Raw genomic sequence first — 25,864 nt, forward strand, 5'->3', positions numbered from 1 at the left:
AACAGAGAGCAACAGAGATGAAGTCAAGGAATTCATTCTCTTCCTGAAACCTTTTCTGAGTTCCTCTGAGTCTCCCAGCACCAGCACATAGTAGGCACTCAACAATTGTTAGCTGAATTGAAATCGAATCCCTTGAGAATCTCTATAAAACGCTGATTGTCTGAGGCAAAAACAACCAGATAAAAGCTTTTCTGCCGTCAAGGGCCCACAGTTCAGTTCAGTCGCTCAGCCGTATCTAACTCTTTGCGACCCCATGAATTGCAGCACACCAGGCCTCCCTGTCCATCATCAACTCCCAGAGTTCACCCAAACTCATGTCCATCGAGTCAGTGATGCCATCCAGCCATCTCATCCTCTGTCGTCCCCTTCGCCTCCTGCCCCCAATCCTTCCCAGCGTCAGAGTCTTTTCCAATCAATCAACTCTTCGCATGAGGTGTCCAAAGTACTGGAGTTTCAGCTTTAGCATCAGTCCTTCCAAAGAACACCCAGGACTGATCTCCTTTAGAATGGACTGGTTGGATCTCCTCACAGTCCAGGGGACTCTCAAGAGTCTTCTCCAACACCACAGTTCAAAAGCATTAATTCTTCGGCGCTCAGCTTTCTTCACAGTCCAACTCTCACATCCATACATGACCACTGGAAAAACCATAGCCTTGACTAGATGGACCTTTGTTGGCAAAGTAATGTCTCTGCTTTTGAATATGCTATCTAGGTTGGTCATAACTTTCCTTCCAAGGAGTAAGCGTCTTTTAATTTCATGGCTGCCATCACCATCTGCAGTGATTTTGGAGCCCCCCAAAATAAAGTCTGACACTATTTCCACTGTTTCCCCATCTATTTCCCATTAAGTGATGGGACCAGATGCCATGATCTTCGTTTTCTGAATGTTGAGCTTTAAGCCAACTTTTTCATTCTCCTCTTTCACTTTCATTAAGAGGCTTTTTAGTTCCTCTTCACTTTCTGCCATAAGGGTGGTGTCATCTGCATATCTGAGGTTATTGATATTTCTCCAGGCAATCTTGATTCCAACTTGTGCTTCTTCCAGCCCAGCGTTTCTCATGATGTACTCTGCGTATAAGTTAAATAAGCAGAGTGACAATATACAGCCTTGACGTACTCCTTTTCCTATTTGGAACCAGTCTGATGTTCCATGTCCAGTTCTAACTGTTGCTTCCTGATCTGCGTATAGGTTTCTCAAGAGGCAGGTCAGGTGGTGTGGTATTCCCATATCTCTCAGAATTTTCCACAGTTTATTGTGATTCACACAGTCAAAGGCTTTGGCGTAGTCAATAAAGCAGAAATAGATGTTTTTCTGGAACTCTCTTGCTTTTTCCATGATCCAGTAGATGTTGGCAATTTGATCTCTGGTTCTTCTGCCTTTTCTAAAACCAGCTTGAACATCTTGAAGTTCACAGTTCACGAATTGCTGAAGTCTGGCTTGGAGAATTTTGAGCATTAATTTACTAGCATGTGAGATGAGTGCAATTGTGCAGTAGTTTGAGCATTCTATGGCATTGCCTTTCTTTGGGATTGGAATGAAAACTGACCTTTTCCAGTCTTGTGGCCACTGCTGAGTTTTCCAAATTTGCTGACATATTGAGTGCAGCACTTTCACAGCATCATCTTTCAGGATTTGAAATAGCTCAACTGGAATTCCATCACCTCCACCACAGATGCTCCCGTATCTTTTGAAAAAGGAGGGGCTGGCATTTTTATTCTTCAGTGCCAGTATTTGGTGCTGGGCCTGTTTTGAAATGCTCTCAGTTTCTTTGTTTTTCAAAGCAACTTTAATTAGTAGTGAATTGATTTATATTAGCAAATGCTCTTAACAGAAACTAGAAATTCCCTCACCTAAATATACAGGCACAAACACTGCCTTAAAATCTATTGTGAAATGGAGAATTTTCTATCTGGAACTGAGAATGATTTAGAGTTTTGTTTCATTAAATATTTGTCATGATTTCTCAGGCAAAACATTGCTGACATCCTTTCATCTAATTGGTTTGTCATCCAGACTTAAGTATCTGCATCAAATCTACTTAATCTGGTTATTATGATTAGAACTACTTGTTAACTTACAAATTTTAAACATTTATAGTGCCTAAAATTTGTGCTACTGATGGTTTTGCATGTTTCTGTATCATGTTAAGATTTTTCACATCAGGTTATATACAAGGAAGAACTTTCTAAGATATGTTAAACACTGGAAAGTAATGAAGAGAGAAGAATGTGTTCATTCTCTAAAGTCTATTAATGATTTAAATAATTGTCTCTTTGATAATGAGGTGCAGAGGTTCATTGTCAGAGAGGACTGAGAGCCATGGTAACATGACCTCATAAGGACTTTTTCTTAATTTTAAATAATTATTTAGCCACCTCAAGTCATTTTTGGTATAAGATGGAATGTAAGTAAATACGTTTTATTATTTAGGATGTTCTTAACTACAAATTGAAAAAATAAAACTCAGAGTGGCTTTAAAAATGGAGAGATTTATTATCTCATATAACAAGCACTCCAAAGGTAGTGTTTTCCACCTCTGTAGCATAAACAGAGTTTATTTTGCTGTTCTTCCATCCACAAAGTATAATTTGTCCCTCATATTTTCAATATGGCTACAATAGCTCCAGGTATCACATCCTCACACAACAATGCAGAAAGCAGCAGAAAAAAAATTACTTTCTTCTTGTAAGTCTCTAAGTGCTAAGAAATCTTTCTCTTCCTTTTACCACCAAGAAACCGTTCCCTCACATACTGTTGGCTAAGATTGGGTCACATGAGTTTTCCTTAACCAATTGTTGACCAAAGAGAGTGGAATTACCATAATCCACATATACTAATCTAGAGAGACTCTGTGACTGAGTCTGGGCTTGCAGCTTTAGCTGGGACTGGGGATGCAGCTGTGGATGGAGCATTTTTTCAACAGCTTTATTAAGATATAACAAAAATACAATTCACGCATTTAATGTGTACAGTTCAGTGTTTTTTGGTCTATTCACAGAGTAGTGCAACCAACACCACAATCAACTGTAGAACATTTATATCACCCCTAAAGGAAATCCTATACCCTTTAAGTAGTCACTCTCTAGTCCTCCTTCAACTTTATATTCTATGCATTGTTTGAACTCTTAGAGTTTCTCAATTACTGACTCAAGAAAGATTCAGTATAATAAGCAAACATAATCATTCTTTTTTAAAACTGAAGTCTAGTTGATTTACAATGTTATATTAATTTCAGATATATAACAGTGATTCAGTGTTTTTGTAGATTATATTCCATTTAAAGTTACTATAAAATATTGGTTATATTGCCTGTTTTATACATTATATCTTATTTATTTTCTGTCTAGTAGTTTGTACCTCTTAATCCCCTTCCCCAGTCTTGCCTCTCTCCTCACTCCCTCCCCATGGGTAACCACTAGATTGTTCTCTGTATCTATGAGTCTACTTCTGTTTTGTTATATTCATTCATTTGTTTTATTTTTTAGATTCCACATATAAGTGATAACACACAGTATTTGTCTTTCTCTGACTTACTTCACTAAGCATAATGCCTTCTAGGCCCATTCATGTTGTTGCTGCTGCTGCTGCTAAGTCACTTCAGTCATGTCCAACTCTGTGTGACCCCATAGATGGCAGCCCACCAGGCTCCCCCATCCCTGGGATTCTCCAGGCAAGAGCACTGGAGTGGGTTGCCATTTCCTTTTCCAATGCATGAAAGTGAAAAGTGAAAGGGAAGTCGCTCAGTCATGTCCTACTCTTCACGACCCCATGGACTGCAGCCTACCAGGCTCCTCTGTCCATGGGATTTTCCAGGCAAGAGTACTGGAGTGGGGTGCCATCTCCTTCTCTGATTCATATTGTTACAAATGGCAAAATTTCATACTTTTCTATATAATAATAATGAACTACCAGGAAGTGAAAGGAAGAAAACGATATAATTGCATCAAAAGCATAATATACCTAGGGATAAACTTAACTAAGGAGGTGAAATACCTACACTCTGAAAACTAGAAGACATTGATGAAGGAAATTGAAGATGATAAAAATAAATGGAAAGATATACCATGCTCATGGATTGAAAGGATTGATATTGTTAAAATGTCCATATTATCCAAGGCAATCTACAGATTTAGTGCAATCCCTATCAAAATACCCAAGACATTTTTTACAGAACCAGAACAAATAATCCTAAAATTTATGTATTATCACAAAAGATCCCAAATAGCTGAAGCAATCTTAAGAAAAAAGAACAGAACTAGAGGTATCAAGCTCCCTGACTTCAGACTATATTACAAAGCTATAGAAATCAAAACAGCATGGTTCTGTTACAAAAACAGACACATAGGCCAATGGAACAGAATAGAGCCTAAAAATAAACCCACACACATATGGTCAACTAATCTACGACAAAAGAAACAAAAATATACAATGGGGAAAAGACAATCCCTTCAAAAAGTAGTGTTAATAAAACTGAATGGCTATATGTAGAAGAATGTGATTAGAACTTTTTCTTACATTTATAGCAATAAAGTCAGACGTAAATGTAAGACCATAAATAATAAATTTTAAATTAAAATATGGCATGGATAATATAACTCTTCAAATTCATTTGGGCTGATGTGTTAATTACCCCCAACAGATGGTATGCAAGAGATGATTAATGTTATAACATCAGTTCCTAGAAGACCACAATACTTGTCAGGTCCATATATCCCAAGACTTGGAGTTGGGTTTGGTGAAGAATGGCAAAGTAAAAATTTTTAGAAACATGATCATGCACATAGGAAGACTTATTTAGGAGATGGGTGTGTGGTAAATTCATAAGCCAAAGCTAAATTCAATTTGAGAAATTCAAAGGGGCTAATATGAGAAGTTAAGGAGCTTAAAACCAAAAGAGTCTTAGCTTCTTTTTTTTTTTTTTCCCTTTGATTAGCAATTATATGCTCATAGTGATTTATGTATACCTGTATACCTTCCTGATCATTTATGGGTCATTGTACCCAATTTCTTTTTTGACTGAACTCAGTTTCCTACTGGTTAGTTGTGTCCTTTTTGGATCTCAAAAATCACACCTCTTCATGTGTTTATGAACTATTTCTTCCTTTGTTCTCCTACACAGTTTGGATCTCTAGAGCTGACTCTAACCCTCCTTGTTTAAATAACCACATTTATTTGTGATTAGATACTGCTACTTGCCTATCCAACAACCATTTGCTCTTCCTTCTTTGTTAACATAATATCAGATATTTTTCAAGAATCCTAGAGTCATAATCATATTTGATATTTTATACATGAAAGGGAACTTAAAAGTCATTTAGTCCTCATTTTCTAACTGTAGGAACTACATTCAAATCTATACCCTCCAGTTGGTCCTGTCATTTCAAACACTAACCTCTATTAGTAGTCATGTTCTTAATTATACAGTGGTTCCTTGACACCAGTCTGAGCATCACATTTTGCTTACTAATACCACATGGGCCCTTGCTCTCTCTTGGGAACCTATTAAATCAGAATCTCTTGGACTGGAACCCAAAATTGGAACTTTATGAGCTCCCAAGAGTGATAAAAATGTGCATCTAGTGTTGAGATTTGCCGGTTAGTCTAACTTTCTAAAAAACTGCTTTGAGAAGTATGGATATTAATGCCATAAAGGGCTATGCTCGGATATAGTCCTAAATTTTTCTGGTTGATATCATGTAGACACTCATGACCCTTCATCCCTACTCTGAAATGCTCCTTGATACCATTGTAACTGGGAAGGACCATAATCGATTCAGTTTGGTATTTTCTGTGATTTTTAAAAAACAAATATTATCCATGTCAGGATGTAGGTAAGAACACATCCAAAAAATATTTCTCCCCTTCCATAAATTCAAAATCTTTTTGGTTTAGGGATGTATATCACAGAAAGTTCAGTTTCTTCCCATTTGTGGGATATATGCTATATATATTCAGTTTAAAAGATGGGTTTTATGAATACTGAAGCATATTGAGTATTCTGCTCTTTTACTTTTTATCAGCTAGTGAATTTGTTCAAATGATGACCCTTTTCTCCTGATTTAATGAGGTTATTACCCAGATATATGTTCTAGTGAAGCATTCTAGGAAACATATTTTGGCATTTCTAGGTTTTCTTTTATGAACTATAATCGAATTAAGTTCTGAATAACATATGATTTTATTTTTATACCTTGGTTTTGGACTCTTTTCACTTTAGAAATGCATTCCAAACACAGCTATCAGTGTTGAATCCATAATGCAAAGTTATTTGGAAATTGCGACATGTTAGTTTGTTCACACCAAATAGACTTATTGGGAGGTCAGCCATTCTTGGAAATTACTCCCAGAGAAACCAATCATCATCAATTTTTATTACATGTGTATACTGTAAAGTGCTCCAAAATCCATAATAGCAACAAAAACTGTAATGATACAGAAGTATATGCTGAGTACTTGGATTGTGACCTGGTGCTGACATTTATATTTTCAAACTGCATTGCATATTAGGGTGATTGCTATAACAAGCTAGTTAAATGGAATCAGAACATTATCCCAGAGCTTCTAATATAAGGCAAACAGCCTATGCCACATGTATGACTACCTCAACTCTGCCTGCATGTTAAGATCAGCTAGGGAAATTAAAAAAAAATAAATAATGACACCCAATCTCCACTCTCACCAATTCTGATTTAATTGGTCTGGAGTGGGGCCCAGGCATCAGTATTTTTTTAAGTCCCCAAGATGATTCTCATGTACAACCGAAGCTAAGAATTGCTGGACTTAACTATATGCCTTTTCCTTGTGAGAATAGGCCAGTGTCTGATATAATAAATATTTGTTTCATGCAAAGTTATCAGCAGTTGATTTAGTAGAAAGCTGAACATCTAGATTCAATTTTTAGGCAATTCAAATAAGAACATTTGCTAAATGTTTAGAGGAATCAGAGAGCTGCATATGGTTACAAAAAATATAATCTCAGAAAAGCCCCCATTAAGAGGGTTTTGTAACTAATGGTCCATTATGTTTGTGTCTTGCCTAAAATGCAGAAGTGTGAAAAACAAAAAATATACAGGCTTTGACCTCAAGGTGTTGGTAATCAACATAGTTTTACTAATTTTCCATGTTCTCCATTTTGTGTGATCTCCTTCCTGGTCTTTAATCCCCTAAGAAATGGAAACAAATACTACTTCAGGTGGATGTGCTTTTTCTTTTCATAATAATATAAAGAGGAGGAAGGTGAAAATAGGTTGAATAAACAGACCAAGAGACTTCTGTAGAATTTTCAAGTTAGTTTCCAAGTCTGGTAGCACAGTAATGTCTTTGGTTTATACTCTTTCTGTAACTTCCTACTTTGAGATCTAGGTTACTCTTAATTGCATCTCAGAAACTTTTCCAAACAAAATTTTCAAGCTAGTTTCCATCTCTTACTCTTTGTCATAACTTCGATGACTTCAGAATCTTATCGCATATCCCAGGGTTATGACTCCAATTAAAATATGTAAATTTAAGAAATGTAACACCAGTACCCTTTCTATTCAGTGTAGATTGGCTTCAAATGCTGGCATAGCTGGGATTTGATAATTACTTTGGCCTATAGTAAATCTAGTTGGGTAGTGAATCAAGTAACATTTAACTAATTGATTGTATTTTCTTTTTATTAATTCCATGTTTGCAATTGAGTTATGTGTGATGCAGTAAAAACATCCCACTGTTCTTTGAAAATGGTGTTATATTTTATCACACAGTGTCTTAAACATACTGTTTAAGGAGATGACGTGAGGATTAAAATGCAGCTTTAACCAACAGTATTTTTCACAGAGCTAGAACAAATAATTTCACAATTTGTGTGGAAATACAAAAAACCTCGAATAGCCAAAGGAATCTTAGGACAGAAGAATGGACCTGGAGGAATCAACCTGCCTGACTTCAGGCTCTACTACAAAGCCACAGTCATCAAGACAGTATGGTACTGCCACAGAGACAGAAATATAGATCAGTGGAACAAAATAGAAAGCCCAGAGATAAATTCATGCATCTATGGACACCTTATCTTTGACAAAGGAGGCAAAAATATACAATGAAGCAAAGACAATCTCTTTAACAAGTGGTGCTGAGAAAACGGGCCAACCACTTGTAAAAGAATGAAACTAGAACGCTTTCTAACACCATACACAAAAATAAACTCAAAATGGATTAAAGATCTAAACGTAAGACCAGAAACTATAAAACTCCTAGAGGAGAACGTAGGCAAAACACTCTCCAACATAAATCACACCAGGATCCTCTATGACCCACCTCTCAGAATACTGGAAATAAAAGCAAAAATAAACAAATGGGACGTAATTAAACGTAAAAGTTTCTGCACAACAAAGGAAACTATAAGCAAGGTGACAAGACAGCCTTCAGAATGGGAGAAAATAATAGTAAATGAAGCAACTGACAAAGAACTAATCTCAAAAATACACAAGCAGCTCCTGCAGCTTAATTCCAGAAAAATAAACGACCCAATCAAAAAATGGGCCAAAGAACTAAACAGACATTTCTCCAAAGAAGACATACAGATGGCTAACAAACACATGAAAAGATGCTCAACATCACTCATTATCAGAGAAATGCAAATCAAAACCACAATGAGGTACCATTTCACGCCAGTCAGAATTGCTTGTATCCAGAAGTCTACAAGCAATAAATGCTGGAGAGGGTGTGGAGAAAAGGGAACCCTCTTACACTGTTGGTGGGAATGCAAACTAGTACAGCCACTCTGGAGAACAGTGTGGAGATTCCTTAAAAAACGAAATAGAACTGCCTTATGACTCAGCAATCCCACTGCTGGGCATAGACACCGAGGAAACCAGAATTGAAAGAGACACGTGTACCCCAATGTTCATTGCAGCACTGTTTATAATAGCCAGGACATGGAGGCAACCTAGATATCCATCAGCAGATGAATGGATAAGACAGTGGTGGTACATATACACAGTGGAGTATTACTCAGCCATTAAAAAGAATACATTTGAATCAGTTCTAATGAGATGGATGAAACTGGAGCCGATTATACAGAGTGAAGTAAGCCAGAACGAAAAACACCAATACAGTATACTAATGCATATATATGGAATTTAGAAAGATGATAACAATACCCCTATATGCAAGACAGCAAAAGAGACACAGATGTATAGAACAGTCTTTCGGACTCTGTGGGAGAGGGAGAGGGTGGGATGATTTGGGAGAATGGCATTGAAACATGTATAATATCATATAAGAAACGAATCGCCAGTCCAGGTTCGATGCATGATACAGGATGCTTGGGGCTGGTGCACTGGGATGACCCAGAGGGATGGTACGGGGAGGGAGGTGGGAAGGGGTGGGAGGGGGGTTCAGGATGGGGAACACGTGTACACCCGTGGTGGATTCATGTTGATGTATGGCAAAACCAATACAATATTGTAAAGTAATTAGCCTCCAATAAAAATAAAAATAAATAAAATGCAGCTTTAGTTTATGGAAGAAATGCCGTTCAACAATAGTCAGTACAACTTACATGCAGTGAAAATGACAATCAACCGATTTATTAAGTGTGGAGACAGATGTCTTGTGTAAAAGATTTCTGTGTCTTTGCTGGAAGACGTGAGTGTGCATTATTCATCTCTGCTCAGGCACTACATTCAAATCCTTTCCAAGTGTTCCCTTTTAAAGCACTTTCATGCTGAATTGCTGTCTGTGAATTTGTGCCTTATATTTAACACCCAATTTGACTTGTAGCAGAATCACAGTAGCAAAGTAGGGTAGAAACTAAGGGTCAAAGAATAGCTTAATCTGAAAATCCCAGCTTTATGTAGGTACAGTGGGTATAAGAGGACTCCAGTGCCGAAGTGTTTTGTGAAAATGAAAGCTTCAAGATATTAGATGGGATTATTGTACTCAAGTATGCTTGGCATTAAAACATCCTCTTTTTTTCTGATTAGCAAACTTTCTCTAATTACCCATCAAGAAACGGGGGGAAAGAAATACCTTTCACTTCTGTTTTAGTAAACTCACCTGAGGAATTTAAGCCTCACGTGAGGCTTTTTATTATTATTATTTTACTCAGGAAATTCACTTTTCATCTAAAATAGGAAAAGACTTTTTTCTCCAAAGGGTTGAACTAGTGTTGAAAGGCTTATAATTAATGCAATAAGTGATTCTGGAAATTGTGTTTGAATAGAATCCCTGTCCCCCCCATCAGATACCCCAAGGGCGTTCTAACAGTTGAAACTCAGAGAACTCAGCTTGTTTTACCTTTCCTGTGTTAAAAAAGAACACATGGTGGCAGTCCTTAAGCACCATATTTCCTTGATTTAGTTCTTTCTTGGGGGAAATAAGAGTCTCCCTCAAGCTTTTCTAGGGCTCCTGACAGATTCTTTTCTCCTTTAAGTGGTAACTGAATTACTAAGACATTTCCTCTACTGAGGAAAGAGCAGTTGGGGGACTCTAGCCTTGTGATTTGCTTTTTCACTTGAGATTCAACCTGGTCAGGAAGGAATTGTTTCTTTGAAATTTTAAGACACACCTCCAGTTTTTGCATTATCACTGCCTTAATGGGTCTCTCCGGAGAAGGCAATGGCACCCCACTCCAGTGTTCTTGCCTGGAGAATCCCAGGGATGGGGGAGCCTGGTGGGCTGCCCTCTATGGGGTCGCACAGAGTCAGACACAACTGAAGCGACTTAGCAGCAGCAGCAGCAGCAGCAGCAATGGTTCTCTCTTCCTTCTCTTTTCTCTCTTTTCTGAAGCAGCTTTTCCAGTGAGTATACTTTGGATTAGCCTTGTCATAGAGTTGGACTGTGAAGAAAGCTGAGCACTGAAGAATTGATGCTTTTGAACTGTGGTGTTGGAGAAGACTCTTGACAGTCCCTTGGACTGCAAGGAGATCAGCCCTGGGATTTCTTTGGAGGGAATGATGCTAAAGCTGAAACTGCAGTACTTTGGCCACCTCATGCGAAGAGCTGACTCACTGGAAAAGACTCTGATGCTGGGAGGGATTGGGGGCAGGAGAAGGGGATGACCGAGGATGAGATGTCTGGATGGCATTACTGGCTCGATGGACGTGAGCCTGAGTGACCTCCGGGAGTTGGTGATGGACAGGGAGGCCTGGTGGAGAAGGCAATGGCACCCCACTCCAGCACTCTTGCCTGGAAAATCCCATGGATGCAGGAGCCTGGTGGGCTGCAGTCCATGGGTCGCTAAGAGTCGGACACGACTGAGTGACTTCACTTTGACTTTTCACTTTCATGCATTGGAGAAGGAAATGGCAACCTACTCCAGTGTTCTTGCCTGGAGAATCCCTGGTGGGCTGCCGTCTGTGGGGTCGCACAGAGTCGGACACGACTAAAGCGACTTAGCAGCAGCAGCAGCAGCAGCAGCAGCAGCAGCAGCAGCAGCAGCAGCAGCAGCAGCAGCAGCAGCAGCAGCAGCAGCAGCAGGAGGAAGGCCTGGCGTGCTGCAATTCATGGGGTCGCAAAGAGTCAGACATGACTGAGTGACTGAACTGAACTGAGTCCTCTTTAGTAGCGTCTATCAGCCTCTTGATCATGTAACACATCTTGAATCCAGAAGATATTTTTGGGTGGCAAATAATCTTGGACTTCACAAGCTTTCTTCTTCACAATAGCATAGTTTGCACAAACTAGTCAAGCAAATCTGCTTCTGTGTATTCCTAGAACTATGTGGCTGTAGCTCTCTCCTTAGAAATTTTCTTATGGAATGATGGCTCCTAAGTCATACTGGAAAGCTTTCTTTGAATATCATGAACAGAAAATCAAAGTATATGTGTTGTTTTTGATCAAATGAAAAAAAAATAGTCATTTTTTGGTAATTCATGTCCTCTCCTTTAATTACAATTAAATACTATTCCATACTTGTGACTTTTGTTTCCTCTTCAACCATATCTGCATTGCGTGGTGAGGAAAAAGATTTTTCCCTTTGCCTTTCTGAGTTCTTGGCTGTGATCTTAATCAAAGACATGTTAACTGGAGAACAAGCAGAAGTGTAATACCATGTATACCTATGTACACGTGGAAGATACCCAGGAAAGCTGAATAACATTGAAATGGCCCAAGCCAGAGAAGGCAATGGCAACCCACTCCAGTACACTTGCCTGGTAAATCCCAGGGACAGAGGAGCCTGATAGGCTGCAGTCCATGGGGTTGCGAAGAGTCGGACACTTACTGAGCGACTTCACTTTCACTTTTCACTTTCATGCATTGGAGAAGGAAATGGCAACCCACTCCACTGTTCTTGCATGGATAATTCCAGGGACGGGGGAGCCTGGTGGGCTGCCATCTATGGGGTCGCACAGGGTTGGACACGACTGAAGCGACTTAGCAGTAGCAGCATCTTAAATAGACAAAAGAAAATTTGGTTGGGAGGCAGTTATGCAAGGTTACCAGGAAAAAGACAATAAACAAGAATAAAGTTGTTATGCAGAGTTAAGTCCTTGCTTTCTCCATCGAGAAGAGTTTCTGGAGATTTAGAGTCATCTTTCGGGTAAAGCATCTGCCTACAATGCAGGAGACCCAGGTTTGATCCCTGGGTTAGGAAGATCCTCTGGAGAAGGAAATGGCAACCCACTCCAGTACTCTTGCCTGGAAAATCTCATGGACGGAGGAGCGTTGTAGGCTACAGTCCATGGGTTCGCAAAGAGTCGGACACGACTGAGCGACTTCACTTTCTTTCTTTCTCTTTCTTATACAAAGAGGGAGTGCCAAGTCTGCTAAGTTGCTTCAGTTCAGTTCAGTTCAGTTGCTCAGTCGTGTCTGACTCTTTGCGACCCCATGAATCGCAGCACGCCAGGCCTCCCTGTCCATCACCATCTCCCGGAGTTCACTCAGACTCGCGTCCATCGAGTCAGTGATGCCATCCAGCCATCTCATCCTTATGTCCTCTTTGTGACCCTGTGGACTATTGCCCACCAGTCTTCTTTGTCCATGGGATTCTCCAAGCAAGAATACTGGAGTGGGTTGCATGCCCTCCTCCAGGGGATCTTCCTTACCCAGGGATGGATCCCACCTCACTCTCTTGCATCTGCAGTATTGCAGGTGGATTTTTTTTTTTTTTTAACTTCTGAGCCACCAGGGAAACCTACAGAGAGGGAGACATCCTTACAAATGGAGATTTCACTTATAAATATCTATTACAAAAGCTTTCCCTTCATATGCTATTTCATTCATTTAATTATTTACTAAAAGTTCTATTAAAGTATAATTATCTTACTGTATTATTTTAGTTTCAGATGTACAGCATAGTGATTTGATAGTTTTATACATTACAGAATGATTACAATAGTTACTATCTATTATCATAAAATTATTATAGTATTATAGATTATATTCACTGTGCTGACATCACATCCTGAAGACTTATTTATCTATATCTGAAAGTTTGTACCTCTTAATTTCCCTCACCTATTTCACTTATCGCCTCCCCTCTGGCAACTACCTGTTTGTTCTCTATGAGTCTGTTTCTGTTTTGTTGTTTAGATTCCACATGTAAGTGAAATCATACACTATTTGTTTTTCTCTGTTTGACTTATTTCACTTAGTACAATACTCTGTAGGTCCATCCATTTTATCACACAAAACAAGATTTTTTTTTTAATGGCTGAGTAATATTTCTTTGTGTGTGCACAGAAATATATATATATATAAAATATGCTTCAGTGGACATAAGGGTACATATTTCTTTTCTAATTGGTGGTTTTGTTTTTTTAGGGAAAATACCCAAAAGTGTTCCGTTTTTCATTTTTGAGGAAACTCCATATTGTTTTCCATAGTGGCTGCACCAGTTGCAATCCTACTAACAATGCACAAGTGTTCTCTTTTCTCCATATCCTCCCCAGCACTTGTTATTTGTTGTCTTTTTGATGATAGCCATTATGACAGGTGTGGTGATATCTCATTTTGATTTTGATTTGCATTTCCCTGATGAGTGCTGTTGAGCATCTTTTCACGTGCCTTGTTGGCCATCTGTATGTCTTCTTTGGAAAAATATCTATTCAGGTCCTCTGCCCATTTTTTAGTTGGGTTGTTTGTTTTTCTGATGTTCATTTGTATGTGTTCTTTGTATATTTTCACTATCACCCCCTTATCAGATGTATTGCTTTCAAATATCTTCTCCCATTTAGTTGGCTGCCTTGTTGTTCTGTTAATAGTTTCCTTTACTGTGCAAAAGCTTTTTAGTTTTATGTAGCCTCATTTGCTTGTTTCTGTTTCCCATGCCTGAAGTTCCTATATCTGCTGTTTCTTAAAAATAATCAGCCTAGATTAATTCTTATACCAAAGAGGTGTATTTTGGGGTGGTATATTTCATTCCCTTTCAATTGATCAAGTCATCTCTTATTTTCTTAAACCCACTGACATTCACACTATTTCTAATTCTTCACTGTCTTCCATGGAGTATACTGCCCTACTAGATGAATACTCAGAGCAGTTTTATTATAATGCTTTCTAGGCAAACAGATAAATTGAAAGTAAAGTCAATTCCTAGGTAAAAATATCTTTTATTATGTTTGGTACAGTGCTTGGACCTGAGATACATGATGGTATTCTTGGGACCCCTTTGGTGGTCCAGTGGTTAGGGCTCTGTGCTTCTAATGCAGTGGGCATGGGTTCAATCCCTGGTTGGGGAACTAAGGTCCCACATGCTGCATTGTGTGGCCAAAATAATAAATACAAATAAAAATAAGTAATTTAAAAAAATGATATTCTTTAAGACAAATCTCAGCTGACATTAGCTAAGGTTTGTGAGCTAAGGCCTCCCAGGTGGCGCTAGTGGTAAAGAACCTGTCTACCAATGCAGGAGACTTAAGAGATGTGAGTTTGATCCCTGGGTTGGAAAGATCCCCTGGAGGAGGGCACGGCAATGCACTCAAGTATTCTTGCCTGGATAATCCCATGGACAGAAAAACCTGGAGGGCTACAGTCTATGGGGTCACAAAGAGTTGGACACAACTGAAGCCAATCAGCACGCAAGTTTTGTGAAGTCCCAACATAGTCACTAAAGCCAGGGTTTCTCCACAGAAGTACTATTGATATTTGGGGTTGGCAATTGTTTGTTGAGGAGGTTAGGGTTGTAGGATGTTTTGCAGTGTCCCTGGCCTCTACTTGCTACATGCCAGTAGCATATTCCCCACCAACTATGACAATCAGAAATGTCTCCAGATACTGTCAGATGTCCCCAGGGTGGGGGTGGGGTGAGGACAAAATTGCCCCCGGTTGATACATCCTGGATTAGAGTATTTTGGGCCTGGCCTTTCATTAAAAAGATAGTTACTTTTCAATAGAAACCATATATACAATTATCAATTAATGCCCATTATACTATTTGTTTGTACCACCCTCCTGACTTTCAGTATGCTTCCTGTATTTGAAGAGTTAAAAATAGCTTCATCTCTTTTCTATGACTGTGACATATGATTATGCAAGTAATTTATAATATCCTTACCCAAACCCCATTTTCAAGCATTTTCTCTTACAAAGCAATAATCTATAATATACCACAAACAGTTCATCTGTGTCGTTTTCTGCATTGGTCTCTGATCAGTGTATTATGCTGACTTGCCATTATTTTTAAAGCAGTGATGCTAAACTATTTTGGATAAATACTTTCATTGCTTTGTAACTTTGCTGGAAAGATTAAAGACACTTTCTTTTAATATTTTGGGGGATTTCTTTTCTACCAAAGATTTTTAGCCAGCATTGCTTTTTAAGATATCATGCTCTGATGATTTATTTGTTAAGTTTACCCTTTCAGCATAACTGCTGGTATAAGCTTGAGATGCATCATACATTTTCAAGACCAGTCAGCCCACTAGAATTTCGATTTTTTCCCCATCACATTTGCAGGAACTTTATACAGACAGATTTCCTATTTAAAGATAACTTTGATTTTGTATAAACCTCACTGTGCCATTTAAGTAATAAATATTGGTTCATGAACTGGTTTAACTTTCTGCTGAGAACTGCTAAAAGCCTTTTAATAGAAAACAATAGGGAATGTCAAACATTGAATCACGATCTCACTGAAGCAATTTTTCTTAGACTTTCATCACACAGAAGTTTTCTCTGTGCTCAAATTTTGCTAGAAATTTTGTCGGTTCAAATCTGTTGTGATGCTTTGTGCCACTTGTCTACCCATATTTTATGCATAAAAAGCATAATTTTAATATGCTGCTCACTTTTAATTTATTTAATTTTTATCTATAGATACAGTTACAGACAAAGTGAGATCATGACTTTATTTTAGGTTAAATATTCACTAGGAGATGTGGCAGAATAGCCACACGTATGTTTAACAGTATATGACTTGTTACTTTGAAGCAAATAAGCTAGAATTCCCCCAAATGAGCTACTTATTTTCACTCTGTCTTCTTGCCAGTCTGTGCCCTCTAACCCAGGCCAGCTGTCTCACAACATAGACCAGGTGAAAGGAATGTAGACTTGGCAGAGTTCACTTGTCATATAGAAAATTTGCTAGAATAGTATAAGTTACTAGGTTTATTTATTTCAGTATTTTTCAGCTACAATACACTTTCTGTGGGTTTTGACTAGATTCTAATTTTTACAACTCATGTAGATCTATTGAGAACAGTTGAGAGGGGAAAATATATAAATGAAAACAAAACAATAACTCAGATTATTCATTCTGGCTTCATGTAAACAGAGTCTGCATGTATGCTATGTGAAAAGTCCTTTTTCCAGCTAGCCACCATTTTGGACTTTTCCTTATCTTTCTCCTTCTCTTCCTTTCTTCCATTTCTTATAGAAATGTTTAGCAGTGATGATCCTTATTAAATGTTTTGCAAACATGTGTTCATTGCTGAAATAGTGGTTTGATTAGGCTAGAAAATAAGAATGTTGGACCCTAGAGGAGGTGGGTCTTCAGACACCTAAAAGATGTAAGTCATGATTGAAAGTGAAGTTGCTCGGTTGTGTTCAACTCTTTGCGACCCCATGGATTGTAGCCCATGGAATTTTCCAGGGAAGAGTACTGGAGTGGGTTGCATTCCCTTCTCCAGTGGATCTTCCTGACCCAGGGATCAAACCCAGGTCTCCTGCATTGCAGGCAGAGGCTTTACCTCTGAGCCACCAGTGAAGCCCCTAAGTCATGGTTAGGTTGTATATTATATTCCCTCATTGTGGACTTCCATCCAGTTTAATGCCTCCCATATGAAAGGTACTTTTTTCCCCTTTGATCAGCATATCCTTACATTAGAAATGAAAAATGATCCTATTTTCTTTTCCATTTACTTTCCTCAGTGACCACAGTTAACTCCTCTTCCCAGATGAGGCTAGAAAAAAGTTTTATACAGCTTACAATACAATATGTTAAGTATGCTCGATTCCATGGCACTTGAGGTATATTGGAATTTATCTTTTGTTGCATGGAAGTACATGACCTGTTTAACTTGTGTGTCATATATTCCAGTGTGGTTGGAGCATAAGTTGCATTGGGACAGTTTAAAGGATATGATACTAGACAGATAGGACCTTAAATGCCAGTTAATGAATTTGGACTTTATTCTGTATGCATAGTCATGGGAAGTGTTTTAAAGGATTCTGGCATAATCTGGTTTCCATTTTGCTGAGAGAATTTTGGTAGTAGTATTAAAGATGAATTAAAGGGAAAGGATGTGGGATGTAAACAGTTCAGTTAAGAGTTCACTACAGTTATTCAGATGAGAGATAACGAGTATATGAAATTAGTTCATGGGCAGTGTAAATGGAAAGGAACAAATATTTTGTAAATATGATAGACAGAAATTAGTGACTAATTACATATAGGGCATCAGGAGCAATAAAGAAGAATGACCCAAAAACTTCAGCTATGACCTAGGGGAATACAGGAGTAGACCAAGGAGGAGCAGGTTTGATTTGGAAAGGTGAGGTTGCATGTGTTTCTTATGAGATTACTGTAGAACACTAGGCATTCAGAACATTCAGAACAATGAAACTAGAGTTCAGGAGAGAATTCAGAGTAAGAGATATAGATCTGACAGCCATCAGCATATATGGAATAGTTTAAACTATGACCTGAGCAACATTGCTCAGCGAGAGCATATAGAATTGAGAAGAGAACAGGGAAGAGGACATAATGCAGGGGAAAGATGGGTTTTAAGAAGCTGGTGAAGAAAAGAAGCAGATAAAGGGACCATGTAGTTGGGCTATAGATGTCCTGATCAGACTAAAGGAAAATTAGGATATAGTGCTGCTGAGGAACTGAAAAAAGAGAATGCGAAGAAACAAAAGGAATGAGAAGAGAGAAATTAAGAAAGATTGAGAGAGAAATTGAGAGACTTAAGAGTGACTGAGAAACAGATTGCTAGGGAGATCAAGAGAATGAGCAAGAGAGGAATATATATATGTGTAAATACAGAGTTAGAGACAGAACTTTGAGAGGAAATAAAACTGAGAGAGCAGATTTTCAGAAGAGACCATACAGGGGAGATGGAGTTAAAAGCATAGATGAGGGAAGATTCTTAGAGAATTAGGAGGACATTTCTTCCTCTGGTGCAGAAGAGAGTAAGAATAGAGAAAATACTTTTTGAAGGATATGTAGGTAAGGGAAGTTGAGAGTTCGGATCTGATGATCTTGATTTCTGTAAGAATAAGGGGAAAAGTCCCCCATGACCAAGAGAGTATGCTGGCCTGAGTGAAGCAGGGCTGAGTAAAAGCATCAGTGTTAGATTTTTAAAGACTAAGAGTTGTTTAAAAAAATTATAACTCTACAGTGGAACCAATTAGCAAGAATGTGTGGGGTTTCTCTTGCTTTCAGCTGCCTGTGAGTTTGAAGAGTTAAATAAAAAAATAAGGGATGGTTGTAGGGTTATGAATTGGCAGATCCAATGTGGTAACAGGTCGGAGGCCTTTTAGGCCTGTGATTACTGATGAGGGTCAGGTAGGCATGTCAGGGTAGTCAGGAAGTGGCTGATCAAGTAGGATGTGATTGGAGGTTTCATTGAGGTTGAAAAGCAAATTTAGTGGGAGTGAAAAAGTATATTTTAAAGCCTAATTATAAGGTTAGAGTCTTGCAGATTTAAAGAGAGAGTCTATTATGGCTTAACAAATTTTTATAACTAAAAAGTAATGTTGAGTAAAACATGAAAAGAATCCTTAAATGCCCATGAAGTGTGTGTGCCCATGAAGAGTTGCAAAATCTTTTAAGGACTTTTAAGGAGTAAAATCGGAAAAACTGAAGCTGAAATGAAATGTTCTTTCTCTCTCGTGTATGTATCTATATGCATGTGTGTGCATGTTAGTCTCTCAATCATGTCGAACTCTTTGTGACCCATTGGACTGTAGCCCGCCAGGCTCCTCTGTCCATGGAATTCTCCAGGCAAGAATACTGGAGTGGGTTGTCATTCCCTTCTCCAGTATGTATGTATGTATATGTATATGTGTGTGTGTATATAGTGTTTATATACGTACAAACTTATATACGTATTGTTATATATATTAATGGGCTTCCCAGGTGGTGCTAGTGGTAAGGAAGACATAAGGGACGTGGGTTTGATCCCTGAGTCAAGAAGATCCCCTGGAGGAGGGCATGGCAACCCACTGCAGTATTCTTGCCTGGACAGTCCCATGGACAGAGGAGCTACAGTCTATAGGGTTACAAAGAGTCGGACATGACTGAAATGACTTAGCATACATGCATATATTAATATTTATTATATGTGGTATATATTATATATTTTTCTTTCAGCCTATTTGAAACAAGAAAAGCTTGAAAAAAATGGATGAATCCATGTTTAACTGCAAAGGAAAACCATGTTTAACTGCAAAGGAAAAGATTGAATGAGGAAGGTCTGGCTTGCTAATCTTGAACCCTTTAACTTTTTTATACCTCACTAAATGCTGCATTCAGAGAAGGTGATGGCACCCTACTCCAGTACTCTTGCCTGGAAAATCCCGTGGATGGAGGAGCCTGGTAGGCTGCAATCCGTGGGGTCACGAAGAGTTGGATACGACTGAGCGACTTCCCTTTCACTTTTCACTTTCATGCATTAGAGAAGGAAATAGCAACCCACTCCAGTGTTCTTGCCTGGAGAATCCCAGGGACAGGGGAGCCTGGTGGGCTGCCGTTTATGGGGTCACACAGATTCGGACACGACTGAAGTGACTTAGCAGCAGTATCAAATGCTGCATTAACTTAAAATGTGAATAAATTTTCCTTATCAATATGAAAAACCTGCCATTAACTCTACCGTTTATTCTATTTACTGTTAACTCTCTATCTCTCATCCTCTATCCAGTCCCTAATTTTGACTGGTTCTGCATCAGAAATATCTTCTTGAATTGATCTTTATACCTCTGTTGACATGTTGACTTCATGTTCACATAAAATTCACATATGTTGCCTTGTGAATTTTGCTGATCTTTTCTGCATATTAAAAGGTATAAAAGTTCTCTGTGAAAAGGGATAGTGCTATAGTTAGGATTGCTATCATAGTTTCCATAATTCAGAAAGTTAGAAAGCATGTTGTAAAGAGTTAACTTTGTCCTATGCCAGTGAACCCAACTTTGATCAAACTAAACTAGAGTCCTCAGCTCTGAGAGGGCATTTGTTCTCAGTGTTTTCTGCTTGATTTCCCTCAGTTGAAATGAAATGGATGAATAATTTTAATTTGTCTTTTTTGCATTCAAATATAAAAAGTCATTGAGTGTTAGTTGAAAATTTATGAAGTGACAGTCTTGTTAATAAAGATAAATGAGATGGCTTGTTTTATTAATATTAATGTTGCACAAAATATAGCTTTGCTAAATAAATATAGGGTTACATTTTGCAAATTTTGCAAACTAAAAAAAAAAATCTATAGCAATTGTAGAGCTTAAGGCCAAGTTGTAATCTTCAGGTGCATTTTATTTGTGGGTAAATTAAAAAAAATTGGAGAATCACTTGAATTTATTTTAAATGTTTCTAAGAAAATCTGGTTACAGATTTAGTGATTTCCAGTATTTGTAGTGATGCCTCAATCATCATACTTAAACAATGAGGACTAATGTAAAACATATAGATGTCTGGTAAATGAAAGGCAGAATCCTCCATGCTCTAATATAAGTCAGTCCCATCATTATGAACTCCATAGGGGAGTCACATGTTCTGGCTATGGTGAAATGCTTATAACCTCAAAGAAAAAGTCAGGCCCAGATTTTCTGTGAAAGATGGGGATTGAATTAATAGTTAGGGGAAAATGGGAAAGGAAAAAGTCTTGGGAATGTTTTCATTTCAATCATTTATTCTTTAAATATTTGTGAGTGCCTATTATGAGATGGTTGGTCCATTACTAACTCAATGGACATGAATTTGAGCAAACTCTGGGACACACTGAAGGACAAGAAAGCCTGGTGTGCTACAGTCCATGGTGTTGCAAAGAGTTGGACACGACTTAACGACTGAGCATCAACAACAACAAAAATTATGTACCAGGTCTATGATGGGTCCTGTGAATGAGACAATTCTTGCCCTCATGGCTGTTCATCCCTTTACTTCTCAGATGGAGTGTTCATGTGCTTCAATGGTATTTTTGCTTGTCTTGGAATTTGGCTGAATCCTTCTGGTCAAAGACATAACTTAGTAAAGATGATTAAGATGTTGAGGTAGAGAGAAGGGAGGCAAGTTATTGCTGAACAAAATTGATGTGAAGAGCTTAGGTATTTTCTCCTTAACCTCTTTCCCTTTTGACTGCATGCCTAAGCTTTCACAATGGATTAGCAAGTGGAATGTGTGATGTAGGCAACACAGGACTCGATTTCAACTTTTTTCATGATTATTTTGGAAAGTGATAGAAATTAGAAGCCCAGTTTGCCTACACCAGAGGTAGTTCAGTTCAGTTCAGTTGCTCAGTCATGTCTGACTCTTTCCAACCCCATGAATTGCAGCACGCCAGGCCTCCCTGTCCATCATCAACTCCCAGAGTTCACCCAAACTCATGTCCATAGCGTCAGTGATGCTATCCAGCCATCTCATCCTCTGTCGTCCCCTTCTCCTCCTGCCCCCAATCCCTCCCAGCATCAGGGTCTTTTCCAATGAGTCAACTCTTCACATGAGGTGGCCAAAATATTGGAGTTTCAGCTTTAGCATCAGTCCTTCCAGTGAACACCTGATCTCCTTTAGGATGGACTGGTTGGATTTCCTTGCAGTCCAAGGGACTCTCAAGAGTCTTCTCCAACACCACAGTTCAAAAGCATCAATTCTTTGGTGCTCAGCCTTCTTCACAGTCCAACCCTCACATCCATACATGACCACAGGAAAAACCATAGCCTTGACTAGACGGACCTTTGTTGGCAAAGTAATGTCTCTGCTTTTGAATATGCTGTCTAGGTTGGTCATAACTTTCCTCCCAAAGAGTAAGTGTCTTTTAATTTCATGGCTGCCATCACCATCTGCAGTGATTTTGGAGCCCTCCAAAATAAAGTCTGACACTGTTTCCCCATCTATTTCCCATGAAGTGATGGGACCAGATGCCATGATCTTCGTTTTCTGAATGTTGAGCTTTAAGCCAACTTTTTCACTCTCCTCTTTCACTATCATCAAGAGACTTTTTAGTTCCTCTTCACTTTCTGCCATAAGGGTAGTGTCATCTGCATATCTGAGGTTATTGATATTTCTCCCGGCAATCTTGATTCCAGCTTGTGTTTCTTCCAGCCCAGCGTTTCTCGTGATGTACTCTGCATATAAGTTAAATAAGCAGGGTGACAATATACAGCCTTGATGTACTCTTTTTCCTATTTGGAACCAGTCTGTTGTTCCATGTCCAGTTCTAACTGTTGCTTCCTGACCTGCATATAGGCTTCTCAAGAGGCAGGTCAGGTGGTCTGGTATTCCCATCTCTTTCAGAATTTTCCACAGTTGATTGTGATCCACACAGTCAAAGGCTTTGGCATAGTCAATAAAGCAGAAATAGATGTTTTTGTGGAACTCTCTTGCTTTTTCCATGATCCAGCAGATGTTGGCAATTTGATCTCTGGTTCCTCTGCCTTTTCTAAAACCAGCTTGACACCAGAGGTAGAGGTGACATTTATTCCAGACTATTTTTTTTTCTCATTTTAGTTTTATGGTGTAAGCTGTGATTATGAATGTAACTGTATTATTCAGTGTTTATACTTTACATATCAAAACAAGTATTAATGTATTGAATATAAGAGGGGGAAATGTAAAAATTGAGCTACATCTTTAGGTTTATTGGAAGGTTAGTTTTCTTAACTTTGATTCAGGATAACTAACAATGCTAATGACTTTGACCAAAAGTTATCATCTGAATGATCCTCAGACATCATGTACATTTGGATTTAGTATCATACTTTTCTGTACTTCAATAGGGATCAAAAATATTTCAAAATCATTCTGTTTTGAGAAATTTAGTTACTTCTTGCTCTTTTAAATGAAAGGATTTGCATTATGACTCAGAATTACTTGGTGTCAATAAGACATCAGAAATGTCTCTGACGAACTTATGGTTACAAGCAGGGAAGGTTGAGGGGGAAGGATAGATTGGGAGATGGGGCTTGACATATACAAGCTGCTGCTGCTGCTGCTGCTAAGTCGCTTCAGTCACGTCTGACTTTGTGTGACCCCATAGATGGCAGCCCACCAGGCTCCCCCGTCCCTGGGATTCTCCAGGCAAGAACACTGAAGTGGGTTGCCATTTCCTTCTCCAATGCAAAAAGTGAAAAGTGAGAGTGAAGTCGCTCAGTTGTGTCTGAGTCTTAGTGACCCCATGGACTGCAGCCCACCAGGCTCCTCCGTCCATGGGATTTTCCAGGCAAGAGTACTGGAGTGGGGTGCCATTGAAGGACCTACTGGATAGCATGGGGAACTCTACTCATTATTCTGTAATAACCTAAATGTTAAAAGAATCTGAAAAAGAATAGATACATATATATGTATAACAAAATCACTTTGCTGGACACCAGGAACTAACACAACATTGTTAATCAGCTATGCTTCAATATAAAATTAAAAAAAATTAAAGATCTCTGAAAAATAAAAATATATGTTATCCATATGTTTTTTTGAGACATCTAGGTGTTTAATTTCATGGTCTAGGAAAATTAACCTCTAGATTGACTATTTTTCCCAAATCTGCAATTGATATTTTAGATAATGTAAAGGGAGAAGATGTGAATGATATTTTAGTCTCTTTTCCAAGAAGATTTATGCCTTTGTTTCTTGTTGTTTTTCTTCATGGAATTAATCATCACAGTATTAGAAGAATTCTTATTTAACAATGTTACATGCCTTTGCTTTGTGTGGAGAATAGTTAATTTCTCTTTGACAGAATTTCAGATTTCTAATATGCCTATGTTAGCATGTAGGTATTTTGGTGATAGGTACTTTAAAGAAAGTTACAAATGGTTGCACTACATTTACCTAGTAGCTAACATTATTTTCCATGGCAGAAGATATATAAGCTGTTTTCAGTCCTGACAATATAGAAATAAGATCAGCTTTGGTCAAGAAAATTTTCATTTACGTTAATAATATTAGAGTAAAATCCCAGCTGAGTCTATATCAGGAAATCTTTCATGCTCTGATATCATTATACATTCAGAAATAACAACCTTTCCTTTAAATAAAATTAGAGAGAATCTGTTTGAGACTGAATAAAAAAATATATTGGAATACTGTGTACAGTGGAGATACGTACTCTTGCTCTGTTGGGAATCCATTTATCTCTGACTCTGAAACTAATCATATTATTAATAGTCATACACACTCTGGGAAACTTGAAGAACAATCAGTTTGTTCAGTTCCAGAAGGACCCTCTGAGATAGCTTCTCTTGCCTGAAAAACCCCGTTTGACTCTCTTTCTGAGATTATTATTTTCTACATTTTTTGCATGTGTATGTATCCCAGGATGGTGCTTCATACTTGAACTATCTTCAGTATTCATATTCTTTTATCTAATTTTTTTTCTCCTTTGGTAGACCCTGTCAAGTATTATTGATCCTTAGCAGATATTTCCTTGGTGAGCCAGTTTGGGGACCTACATATTATTTCCAAAGGGCTCTAGCATACCATTGGTCTGGAGAATCCAAACTGCTACTGCTATTTCCTTTATATAAGTTTGTTCATGACTTGTGTTTGGGCACCATACACTTATACCAGTATACTTAAAAGAGGTTAGATTTTCAGATAGCACTTCTGACCCATGTTAGAGTGACCTGAAGCCTTATGGTTATAGCTATACCAAATGAGGTGGCTGCTGCTGCTGCTGCTGCTGCTGCTGCTGCTGCTGCTGCTGCTGCTGCTGCTGCTGCTGCTGCTGCTAAGTCACTTCAGTCGTGTCCAACTCTGTGCATAGACAGCAGCCCACCAGGCTCCCCCGTCCCAGGGATTCTCCAGGCAAGAACACTGGAGTGGTTTGCCATTTCCTTCTCCAATGCGTGAAAGTGAAGTCGCTCAGTCGTGTCCAACTGTTCGCGACCCCGTGGACTGCAGCCTACGAGGCCGTCCATGGGATTTTCCAGGCAAGAGGACTGGAGTGGGGTGCCATTGCCTTCTCCAATGAGGTGGCTAGAAATGTGGAAAAGTCGCACTCAAGTAGAACTGCAGACCAGGCTTGACTGTCCATGCCAAGGGAAAGAGGCCATGTTGTATAGGAGTGGGGTTTTACAGTGGTTTTTTCCTTGAAGAAGTGCAACCATCTTTTTAACTAAAATCCTATGTGGAACTCTAATATCTAAAATAATTAAGAAAATGCACTTGCCCAGATTAGAGTAGTCTTTCATCTACTCTGTCTTCTGCCTGGCTTCCTCATCATCCCATACCTCTCTGGAGTCCTATGTGCTCTGAGGAATGAGACTGAAACCCACTGGAACAATAAT

This window comes from Budorcas taxicolor, chromosome X (genome assembly GCF_023091745.1).
Source record: "Budorcas taxicolor isolate Tak-1 chromosome X, Takin1.1, whole genome shotgun sequence".
Lineage (NCBI taxonomy): Eukaryota > Metazoa > Chordata > Mammalia > Artiodactyla > Bovidae > Budorcas > Budorcas taxicolor.